The 12,497-nt window shown below is 45.3% G+C and overlaps 1 pseudogene across 1 annotated transcript; it reads left to right on the top strand.

Moving 5' to 3' along the window:
* The first annotated feature begins 114 nt into the window (after nucleotides 1–114).
* LOC103274548 lies at nucleotides 115–1,064 on the top strand (annotated as a pseudogene). Its single transcript, XR_002481208.1, has one exon. The product of XR_002481208.1 is annotated as an S-phase kinase-associated protein 1 pseudogene (transcript).
* The last annotated feature ends 11,433 nt before the right edge of the window (nucleotides 1,065–12,497 follow it).

The raw sequence follows: 12,497 nt of genomic DNA, 5'->3' as shown, positions 1-12,497 counted from the left end.
CTGGGTGACAGAGTGAGACTCCAACTCAAAAAAATAAATAAATAAAATAAAATAAAAATATAAATAAATAAATAAATAAAATAAATTTCATATGTGAGTGGCCTGTCCTCCGCTGTCCTCTTGCTGTGCAGATGCCGCCCTGCTCTCGTCAGCCTCCACAAGGCCGTCTCCCTAAGACCCAGCACGATGCCTTCAATTAAGTTGCAGAGTTCTGATGGAGAGATATTTGAAGTTGATGTGGAGACTGCCAAACAATCTGTGACTAATAAGACCATATTGGAAGATTTGAGAATGGATGATGAAGGAGATGATGACCTAGTTCCTCTCCCAAATGTCAATGCAGCAATTTTTAAAAAGGTCTTTCAGTGGGGCACTCACCACAAAGATGACCCTCCTCCTCCCGAGGATGATGAGAACAAAGAAAAGTAAACAGATGATACCCCTGTTTGGGATCAAGAACTCCTGAAAATTGATCAAGGAACACTTTTTGAACTTATTCTGGCTGCAAACTACTTAGACATCAAAGATTTGCTTGATGTTACTTGCAAGACTGTTGCCAGTATGATCAAGGGGAAAACTCCTGAGGAAATTTGCAAGACCATCAATATCAAAAACGACTTTACTGAAGAAGAGGAAGCCCAGGTATGCAAAGAGAACCAGTGGTGTGAAGAGAAGTGAAATGTTGTGCCTGACACAGTAACACTGTAAGGATTGTTTCAAATACTAGTTGCACGGCTCTATTTATAATTGTTAATATTAGACAAACAGTAGACAAATGCAGCAACAAATCAGTTGTATTAGCAGAACATTGTCCTCATTGCATGTGTAGTTTGAGTACAGATTCCAAGCCTATGGCTGAGTTTCTTCTAGTACAACCGAAAGTCTCTTTTTTCTTTGCTCTGAATAAAACTGCTGTGGGTTCTCTATAGAAAGTGGCATTTTGGGCTTTCCCTCTTTTTTTGTAAAGTAATGTCTGCCTAGTTTATTGTCCAGTTAACTTTAGTGATCTTTTAAAAGTTGGCATTGTAAATAAAACAACTTGCAAGAGTGTTCTGAAGTAGAATTAACAAAATACCTTTATTTTGAGTTGGAAACTGGAAATAAATGATCTGAGGGATTAAAAAAATAAAAATTAAAAAATAAAAAATAAATTTCACATGTAAGTAAGATCATGTGGTATTAGTCTTTCTGTGCCTATTCTATTTCACTTAGTATAATTTCCTCCGTGTTCATCCAAGGTCCCCCAGACCCTGCCAATCACTCTCAGGTTGATGACTTGCTGGAAAGGCACACAGAACTTGGGAAAGCTGTAATGCTCACCATTACAGTTGACTACTGTAAAATAATACATCAAGAGATTGCCAGGACTTGGGGGAGAAAAAGAATACAGGTTAAAATCAGCATGGGAAAAAGGCACAATAGGGCAGAGTGCAGAAGAATCCAAGGGGCATTTCCAGTTGTCTTCCACCAGTGGAACTACATAGACAGCACTTGATTCTCCCAGCAACAATATGTGACAACACACACATTAAGCATGGTTGGCCAGGCATGGTGGCTCATGCCTGTAATCTCAGCTCTTTGGGAGGTGTAAACAAGAAGATTGCTTGAACCCAGGAGTTCAAGATCAGCCTGGGGCTACATGGTGAGACCTTGTCTCTACAATAAATAAAAAAATTAGCCAGGCATGGTAGTATGTGCCTATAGTTCCAGCTGCTTAGAAGGCTGAGGTAGGCATTTCACCTGAGCCCAGCAGGTAGAAGCAGCAGCAACAGTGAGCGTGCTACTGCACTCCAGCCTGGGTGGCAGAGTAAGACTCCTACTCAAAAAATAAAAAGAAAGTATTGTCATCCAGGGCTGGGTGTGGTGGCTCATGCCTGTAACTACTGCACTTTGAGAGGTTGAGGTGGGAGAATTGCTTGAACCCAGGAGTTCAAGCAAGGTCAACCTGGGCAACATGGAGAGACCTCACCTCTTCAAAAAATTAGCTGGGCATGGTGGCATGCACCTGTAGTCCCAGCTACTCGGGAGCCTGAGGCAGAAGGATCAGCTAAGCCCAGGAGGTCAAGTCTGCAGTGAGTTATAATCATGCCACTGCACTCCAGCCTGGGGAATGGGTGGGGGGATGGAGAGCGGGGTTGGGGAGATTGGTATCAGGAAGGCGTGCGTAAATCTTGGTGCCCAGGATGTTTTTTTTGAATTGGAGTTTCACGCTGTCACCCAAGCTAGAGTGTAGTGGCATGATCATGCTCACTGCAGTCTTGACCTGCTGGGCTCAGGCAATCCTTCCACCTCAGCCTTCCAAGTAGCTGGAACTATAGGCATGTGCAACCATTTTTTGATTTATTGTAGAGACAAGGTCACCATGTTTCCCAGGCTGGTCTCGAACTCCTGGACTCTGGTGATCCTCTCACCTCTGCCTCCCAAAGCGCTGGGATTACAGGCATGAGCCATCACACCTGGCCCTCTGTGTCCAGGATTTTTATTGGAGGTCAGTCACATAGGCATGGAGCGCCCACATGACTGGCCTTAGCAATTCATTTCCCAGTTCCCCCACCCCAGCAGAGGTCACGTTGATACAGCATGGCCCAAGGCTCCCAGCAAATAAAAACAAGCCTTCATCATAAATCACATCTGGTATACAAGGACGCTCTTATCAGGCAGAATCTTGCAAGGCCCAGAGGATTTATCTCAGAAGCTGGTCAACATTCTTTGGAATGTTCAGGATTTGAGTGACCCAATTCCACCCAGTTAACCCTTTACTGCATACACTTTTCCCCTGGATACTCAACATTTTCTGAGAAGAGAGGAATTTTCTATTCCACTCAGAATTGAGATTGGTGGGGAAAACATATATCCTAAGGGAAGCGGACTAACTTGCCTGATTGGTGGGTCTGAGAGACAAAACGGGGCTTGTCCTATTCAGCCCCTGCCAGGTTCTCCCTTGCAGCTCTGCCCGCTTGCTTGAGGCCATGTTAGACCTCATACACGACCCAGACGGAGGACTTTTGTCCATGGTGTTCCTCTGGAATGTTCTCTCACGTGTCTCCATGGTTTCCTTCCTCACTTCATCCCAGCATTACTAACCTGCACAGAGGCCGGTGTACATTTCCCTTATTATTCAGTAGCCGCAATCATTTGAGTCGGGAGGGAGCTGAGAGGCTACTTGGATGATCAATTCTGGGTTGTTCCTGCCAAAGAGAAAAACACGCCTCAGCAGCTTCGCTGGAGGGAACTTGGCAGCCGTGAGTCAGAACAGCATGTGCTCTCCACAGTCAAGATCTCACCAGCCGTATATAGAGCCACCAGCGCCAAGCACAGTTGCAGCCTCTCTGCTAGTTAATTTTCCTTCATTTTGGGGGTCTGCACAAAGCCCACCCAGTGACCACATGAGCCTGAGGATGCTATTTTATATGGTGCAGAAAGAAGTCAAAATGGAACCTCACATATCTGGGATAAGTAGAATCATGGCAGAAAAGTCTAGTCATAAACCAGATCCATTCTCTCCTTCAACTCTTAGTGAAAGCACCCTAAGTTTTAACTGGGTTCGTGAAGTCCCAGTGTTGTGGTAGGGTGTGGGGGAAGACCACAGACTATTTATGTATGTATTTATTTATTTATGAATTGTGGTCTTACTCTGTTGCTAAGGCTGGAGCGCAGTGGCACAATCATGGCTCACCACAGTCTTGACCTCCTGGGCTCAGGCGATTCTTTCGCCTCAGTGTCCCAAGTGGTTTGGACTGCAAGAGGCATGTGCCTTTGTGAAGATAAGGTCTTGCTATGTTGTCCAGGCTGATTTTGAACTCCTGGGCTCAACCAATCCTCTTGCCTTGGCCTCCTAAAGTACTGACATTACAGGCATGAGCCACCGCGCCCGGCCCAGACTCAATTTAAAAGCAAGATTTTGCTATTTATTTAATTTTTATTTTTTCATTTTTTCATTTTTTGAGTTGGAGTCTCACTCTGTGGCCCAGACTGGAGTAGAGTGGCACGCTCCCAGCCACCTCAGCCTCGACCTGCTGAGCTCCTGCGATCCTCTGCCTCAGCCTTCCAAGTAGCCGGAACGACAGACCCGGCTAATTTTTGATTTATTGTAGAGACAAGGTCTCATCAAGCTGCCCAGGTCAGTCTCAAACCCGCGGGCTCAGGCAATCCACTCACCTTAGCCTCCCAGAGTGCAGGTATTACAGGCTGAGCCACTGAGCCTGGCCTTGCTGTTTATTAAAAGAACTGTATTGTAGGAAGGATGGGTTACTCAGTTCCTTAATGTATCTAAACAACAGGCTTCCTTCTATACCAGGATATACTCAAAAACCCCTTCATGACCTCCCCAACCCTGTGGTCAGCAGGAAGGAGGCAGGAAATACGAAACAACAGGAGAGGGGAAAATGGCATACAGATTTTTGCATCATCAAATTCCTCCTCCCTTTTTAAAAACACCTGAAGACATTAGTTAGATTTCTGCAAGCCTTGTTTATTAAGAACAAATAATCAAGCAAAAACTCATTTAGTCATGAGTGAGCTTTATCCCTGCCATGCCTTGGAATCAGCTGGCATTATTTCAGAAGGCAAATGGAACAAATAAAAGAAGAAACGCTCCATCTCCAAGGACTGAAAATAACTCAGGGCAATCTGGTTGACTTCATACCAGGTGCTGGTATTTAGAAATCAAAGCCAGACAGCATTCCAATCATCATGTCTTTTTCTTTAATGTGCAAAGGGTCACTCTGTCTTCTCTACACCACCTTTCTATGTGCCCTTGGCAGAGTTCATGGGTGGATGCAGAAATCATTGCTTTGAGGAATTTCTTAACTCTCAAAGACAATGTGGAGCCTCCCTTTTCCTTCCCTCTTCTCCTGTCTTTCCTTTGTCTTTCCTTTTTTTTTATTTTTTGAGTCAGAGTCTCACTCTGTCACCCACGCTGGAGTGCAATGTCATGCTCATGGCCACTGCAACCTCAATCTGCTGAGCTCAGGCAATCCTTCCACCTCAGCCTTCCAAATAACTTCCAAATAAGAACCACAAGCATGCACCACTACGCCCAGCTAATTTTTTAATTTATTGTAGAGATGAGGTCTCACCAAGTTGCCCAGACTGGTCTTGAACCCCTGGGCTCAGACAGTCCTCTTGCCTTGGCCTCCCAAGGTGCTGAGATTACAAGCATGCGTCACCATGCCTGGCCACCTCTCCCTTTTTCTATTTCCACCTCTACAATAACCCAAGTCAGGTTCTGGCCTGTGTAAGAGCTACCAGCATTCATAGCTCTTAATGGACTGTGTGTACCTGAGAGCAAAACATGTCTTATTCATCTTTGTATCCCCTAGTACCTAGTCCACTTTTATTTTTATTTATTTATTTATTTTTTAGTTGGAGTCTCACTCTGTCGCCCAGACTGGAGTGCAGTGGCCGCTCCTGGCCACCGCAGCCTCGACCTGCAGTTATCCTTCTGCCTCAGCCTTCCAAGTAGCTGGAATTACAGGCATGAGCTACCACACCTGGCTGATTTTTTGATTTATTGTAGAGATGAGGTCTCGCTGCCCAGGCGGGTCTCGAACCCGCGGGCTCAGGCAATCCACTCACCTCAGCCTCCCAAAGGCGCGGGATTACAGGCTGAGCCACCGAGCCTGGCTCCTAGTCCACTTTTAAATAACTGCAACAACAACGTCCATTTGTTGCATCTAGCTATTGTATTGCGGCAGCCCCAAATCAGACAGGGTGCATATATGATGTTTTCCAATTCTGAATAAATCACCCAGAGGACAGGTTGGTAAAGACATGGGTTTATCACTACCTACAGGAGGGAACTGATGGTGGCCGGTCAGTACAAAGCTCTCTGCACCCCAATAGACATATACCCCCAGAGTGAAAAAGGGAGCATGACACAGCAATAACATTATGTGCAAAGAAGCAGAAACAAGGATGTTGACTCTCAGTAACTGGCTTGAGCTCGCAGATGTACATATCTTCAAGGCATTTTGACAGGACACACCCTTGGCCAGAGGTTACTCTCTCAGTCAAGAAACAGTCATCAGCAGGGGAGGAGGGGGAGGCATCTGTCCTGCATTTACCCCACGACTATGTACTGGGTACCCTGCTAAATGTGCTTTAAGTATGTCATCCAGTCATCATATCCCTCTGTCATGGGTAGTGTAGGGCAGCGGTCTCTGACCTTTTTGGCATCAGGGACCAGTTTTGTGGAAGACAATTTTTCCATGGACTGGGGTGGGGGAATGGTTTTGGGATAATTCAAGCTCAGAACATTTATTGTGCCCTTTATTTCTATTATTATTACATGGTAATATATAATGAAATAATTCTACAACTCACCATAATAAAAAGAGAAGCATGGTAGAAGTGGTAAATAAAATAATGGGTGGGCCACACAGGGACTAAAATAAGTGTCAGATTCTGACTTGAAGCCTGCCATCAGATGCAGTTGTACAATTTGGATAGGGTTTTGATATGACTCTGCAAGCAGATGATGTATTATGGTGTCTGTACAGTCAAAGAACACTGCTAATGTTAATCTGTATTTGCAGCCACTCCCCAGTGCTAGCTTCACCACCTCAGCCCCACCTCAGATCATCAAGCATTAGATTCTCATAAGGAATGCACAACCTAGATCCCTCACAATGGGGTTCATGCTCCTATGAGAATCTAATGCCACTGGTCTGTTTTTTGTTTGTTTGTTTGTTTGTTTGAGTAGGAGTCTCACTCTGTCATCCAGGCTGGAGTGCAGTGGCACGCTCATGGCCACCCCAACGTAGACCTGTTCGTCTCTGGTGATTTTTCCGCCTCAGCCTTCCAAGTAGCTGGAACTACAGACACGAGCCACCACACCCGGCTAATTCTCTCACTGATTTGACAGAAGGCAGAGCTCAGGTGGTAATACAAGTGATGGGCAGCAGCTGTAAATACAGATGAAGCTTCACTCACTCACCCACCACCCACCTCCTGCTGTGTGGCCCAGTTCCTGACAGGCCACAGACTTGGTAGCAGTCTTTGGCCCAGGGGTTGGCAACCCATTGTATAGGGGACTTTGTTGTTTTCCTTTTCTTCTTCTTCTGTTTTTTTTTTTTTTTTTTGACTGCCCAACATCCAAACATTCTTCTTATCTGGAGAAATCCCCTATGACATAGGACTTTATAGAATGCAGGGCCTCCTACTCACCAGGGTGGCTAAAGTGACCCTGGTATTCTCGAATGCAGTAGGTGACCATAGCTCAGCCACCAGAGGCCTCCAGCTGGGATGTAGTTTCTTTTTCTTTTTCTTTTTCTTTTTTTTGTTTGTTTGTTTGTTTTGAGTTGGAGTCTCACTCCGTCACCCAGACTGGAGTACAGTGGCTGCTCCCGGCCACTGCAGCCTCAACCTGCTGGGCTCCGGCGATCCTTCCACCTCAGCCTTCCGAGTAGCCGGAATTACAGGCGCGCGCTACCACGCCCGGCTGATTTTTTGATTTATCGTAGAGATGAGGTCTCGCTGCCCAGGCAGGTCTCGAACCCATGGGCTCAGGCAATCCACTCACCTCAGCCTCCCAAAGGCGCGGGATTACAGGCTGAGCCACCAAGCCCGGCTGGGACGTAGTTTCTGAAGGATGCTTTAAAGGTGCAAAGGTTTGGAGAGATTATTTCTGGCAGGGATGACAGAGCTGAGAGTCCAGTGGTGGCTGCAGAGAGGCTGCAAGGGCTGTGGTGTCAGCACCAACATCTTCACCAGTGGTGGAACCTTGACTGATATCCTTCTATGGTACTCCAGCCTGACTGTTTATACTGTGTACTTCTGCAGAGCCTTTCAGTAAGGTCTGTCTTAGCTTCAGTCAGCCTCAGCAGTACTAGGAAACTGCCTTGTATACATACATACTGTCATAATCCCCACAGACACTTATGAAAGTGGGAGAGGGGTAACACAGTCAAGTGACTTGCACATGGTCATAGTGGATCTTGGATCGGACTTCAGGCCAACTGATTTAAGAGCCTGAGTTCCAGCCACTGTGAAACATTGCTCAATATGTATGTCAGCTGAGTCAAATAACTAGGCATCTTTGGCTCTGCTCAGCCAGGCAAAAGATGACCAGAATTAGTGTTGTTTCCTTCTCCATAGGCTATCCAACATAATCCTTCCAGGTGACTCTTGACAACTTTGTTTCCTTGAGCTGGTGGGGAGATAAAAATGCATTTGTGGGGCTAAGTTATTTTCTTTTCTTTTTTTTAAATTTGAGTTGGGGTCTAAGTTATTTTCAGTGCAACATATCTTTCTTTTTTTTTGAGTTGGAGTCTCACTCTGTCACCCTGGGTAGAGTGCAGTGGCACGCTCATGGCTATCCCGGTGTTGACCTGCTGGACTCTGGCAATCCTTCTCTCAGCCTTCCAAGGAGCAGAACTATAGGCGTGCACTACCATGCCTGGCTAGTTTTTTATTTTATTATAGAGACAAGGTCTCACCAAGTTATCCGGGGTTGGTCTTGAACCCGTGGGCTCAGGCAATCCACTCACCTTGGCCTCCCAAGGTGCTGGGATTACAGGTTGAGCCAGTGAGCCCAGTCACAACATATTGTCTAACATTGCTTCCTTTGGATATAAACCACTTCAGTAAAACAAGTGGTGAGATAAAATTAATATTTCCCTCAAAGGAATTTTATACACGGTAATGAATAGAATTGTGTCCCCCCCACAAAGATATGTTGAAGTCCCTAGTAGCGGTGAATGTGACCTTATTTGAAAATAGGGTCATTGTAGATGTAGTCAAGTTGATATAAGGTCATACTGAATTAGAATGGGTCCAATGTCTTCATAAAAAAGGAAAACAAAGCTGAGCATGGTGGTGCACACCCATAGTCCCAGCTACTCTGGAGGCTGAGATGGGAGGATCACTTGAGCCCAGGAGTTTGAGCCCAGCCTGGGCAACATAGCAAAATCCTGTATCCAAAAATAAATAAATAAATAAATAAATAAAGGAAGGAAGGAAGGAAGGAAGGAGAAGAGAAGAGAAGAGAAGAAGGAGAAGAAAAAGGAAGGGAAGGGAAGAGGGATGTAGAAGCTCACAGACAGACACAGGGGAGAATGCCATGTGATGACTGAAGCAGAGATTGGGATGATTCATCTAAGAGCCAAGGAACACCAAGGAGCATAGCAACCACCAGAAGCCAGGAGAGAGGCATGGAACAGATTCTTCCTTAGTGTTCACAGTAGGAACCAACCCTGCTGGCACCTTGATTTCAGACTTCTAGCTCCAGTACTGAGACAGAATATATTTATATTGCTTAACTTTGAGATGCATGGTAGAAAAAGCCTAGACTGCCTAGAAGAGATTGTTAATAGAAATATAGAAGTTGAAGGTGATTCTGGGACAGGCACAGTGGCTCATGCCTATAATCCTAGCACCTTGGGAGGCCAAAGTAGGAGGATCACTTGAGGTCAGAAGTTCAAGACCAACCTGGGCAACATAGTAAGAACTCATCTCTACAAAAACCAAAAAATAAGCTGGTCATGGAGACACGTGCCTATAATTCCAGCTACTTGGGAGGCTGAAGTAGAAGGATCACCTGAGCCCAGGAGGTTGAGGCTGCAGTGAGCCATGATTGTGCTACTGCACTACAGCCTAGGTGACAAAGTGAGGCGCTGACTCAAAAAAAAAAAAGAAAAATGGTGACCAGGCTCAGTGGCTCAGACTGTAATCCCAGCACTTTGGGAGGATGAGGCGAGTGGATTGCCAGAGCCCATGGGTTCAAGACCAGCCCGGGCAACTTGGCAAGACCCTGTCTCTACAATAAATCAAAAATTAGTTGTGCATGGTAGTGCGTGCCTGTAGTTCCAACTACTTGGAAGGCTGAGGCAGAAGAATCACCAGAGCCCAGCAGGTCTATGCTGGGGTGGCCATGAGCATGCCACTGCACTCCAACCTGGGCGATGAAGTGAGACTCCAACTCAAAAAACAAAACAAAACAAAAATTGGTGATTCTGGTATGAGCTCTGAAAGAAGTGAGGACAACAGTAGAGAAAACTTCTGTCATCCTAAAGAGTGCATATAGCATCATGGGCAGAATGTTGGTATTACAGCATGGTATATGAATAATAAAGGTGCTTCTGATGAGGCTCTGAAAAAAAAAAAAAAACGATAGCCATGTTCTTGAATACTGGAGGCAAGATGTCCATTGTTATACAGTGGCAAAATCTTGGCTGAATTGTGCTATGCTATTGGGTGGAAAGTAGAACTTGGAAGAGATGAATTTGGATACTCAGCTGAGGAGATTTTCAAGCAAAGTGTGGAAGGTACATCCTGGTTTCTTCCTGATGCTTATGGTTAAACACAACAGGAAAGAGATAAATGGAAGCATGGGCTGTTAAGAAAATGGGAACCAGAACTTGATGATTTAGAAATTCTCAACTTATTCATAATGCAAAAGATGCTAAGGCATGCTCTGGAGTGAACACAAGGATATGGCTGGACAACCTTCTGCTGACCAGATTAAGCATGTGACTCATGGGTCCAGTCAGCCATCTCAGCAGAAGTCAGGAATGGGGGTAGGTTTATTCAAGAAGGATCCATGGAGGGACAGGGTGTTTAATGGTGCGGATCCCTCCTGACATACACTGAAGACATACACGAACCCACAATGGTTTAGAGAATGCTAAACCACCCAAAGTACTGCCAACTTGGACAGAAAGGGTCAGAGACAGGAGAAAACAAAGGAAGGCTGTCAGACTTCTAGGATTCTATAAGTGGAAAATGGGTTGAGGGAGCTACTCAAATACAAATGTGCATTATCCTTTAAGGAATAAGATGACTCAGAAGTTAGCAGGACTGATGGAACATCTGCCCAGAGGTCAGGGCTGACGTGACCTCCATGGGCTTGGAGGGCAAAGTATCAAGTCCTAGAGAATTATTCTCAGTACTTGAAACCAAATTGAATTGGACCTGCTGGATTTTGGACTTTCTTGGAACCCACTGCACCTGGATTCCTCCCAATTTCTCCCTCTGGGAAGGGGAATGTTGATCCTCTATCTGCCCCACCATCATATTTTAGAAGCAGGTAAGCTATTTTATAATTTTCCAGGTGCACAGATGTAGAATAATCTTGACCTTAGGAGGGCCCATACACAGAGTCTCATCTATACTTGAGTTAGATGATTGAGAAGATAAGATTTGGAACTTTTGAGGTTGTAGTATTTAGATGAGATTTTGTCTTTTTTTAGTTTTTTTTTTTTCTTTTTTGAGATGGGGTCTTCCTATGTTTCCTAGGCTGGTCTCAAACTCCCGCACTCAAGCAATCCTTCTGCCTCAGCCTCCTAAAGTGTTAGGGTTGCAGACATGAGCACTGTACCCAGCAGATTTTTTCATTTGAGTTGATGATGGGATGGGTTAAGATTTGGGGGGATATTGCAATGGGGTGAATATACATTGCATATGGGAAGAATACACATTTTGGGGAGCCAGTGGGTAGATTGTTGTGGGTAGAATCATGTGCCTCAAAAAGATTTGTTGAAGTCCTTCTTGTTGTTTTATGCAGTAGTAGTAGTAGTACTAGTAGTAGTAGTTGTTGGTATTATTATTTGAGTTGGTGTCTCACTCTGTTGCCCAGGCTGGAGTGCAGTGCATGATCATGGCTCACTGCAGCCTTGATCTCCTGGGCTCAGCCATTCCTTGTGCCTCAGTCTCCCAAGTAGCTGGAACTGCCCTGCCTGGCCTCCTGCTCTTTTAAGCCATCCACTTTGTGGTAATTTTTTTTGGCCGTTACAGGAAACTACTACAGTTGTCAGCATGAAAGTGGTTGTCAGCAGGAAGCCAGGCTCCAGACAGTGGCCAGCATATAGGATGGCACTATGTGAAAGGACTGTATATGCAAAGTGGTCCCCAAGTGCTGAAGGAGCTGAGAAACCAAAGAAGGAGTTAGCCAAGTCCAGTGTGTCATATGGGTGATTTATTAGAGAATTTGTGGACAGAAGCATGGTCTTGGGCAACTGCAAGATGGGTAGCTCTCTGCACTGCAACCTCCCAGACTCAGAGCTTGTATCTTGGAGTAAATGTCTGTATGTTCTGGAAGGAATGTGTATGTGGCTGAGAGAATGCTGTAGGCGTCACAGCCTATGATTTTGGCAACAGCATCAGGGGTTGCTTTGGAGAAAAGGCAAAACCTATAGTGAATAGGTGTTTCTACATAAAGCGCAATTTTGGAGGTATTCCCAGACTCAGCGTTAGTCAGAAGTCACATGGCGAATTAGTATTTAAAATGAAATCACTCTTGTCCCCACAGATGGAATGCTGGTCCCTTAGATAAGAACTCAAATTTCAGTCCTAAAAAGTCCCATTGTGTCTTAAGCTACCAGGGCTCATGGACAAAAATGGGGCTTGAGGCAGAGATTACGACTTGCCTCCCAAGAGACATTGTCCCCTGCTTCAGCAGAACCCCAATCTTTAGCTTAGCATAGCCATTCCAAGTACAGGTTACAGCCGGGCTTGGTGGCTCAGCCTGTAATCCCGCGCCTTTGGGAGGCTGAGGTGAG

The sequence above is a fragment of the Carlito syrichta genome, unplaced genomic scaffold (genome assembly GCF_000164805.1).
Source record: "Carlito syrichta isolate Samal-C Ts95f unplaced genomic scaffold, Tarsius_syrichta-2.0.1 Scaffold314799, whole genome shotgun sequence".
Taxonomy (NCBI): Eukaryota; Metazoa; Chordata; class Mammalia; order Primates; family Tarsiidae; genus Carlito; species Carlito syrichta.
The sequence above is the reverse complement of the archived record's forward strand: the minus strand, read 5'-3'. Positions and strand labels throughout refer to the sequence as shown.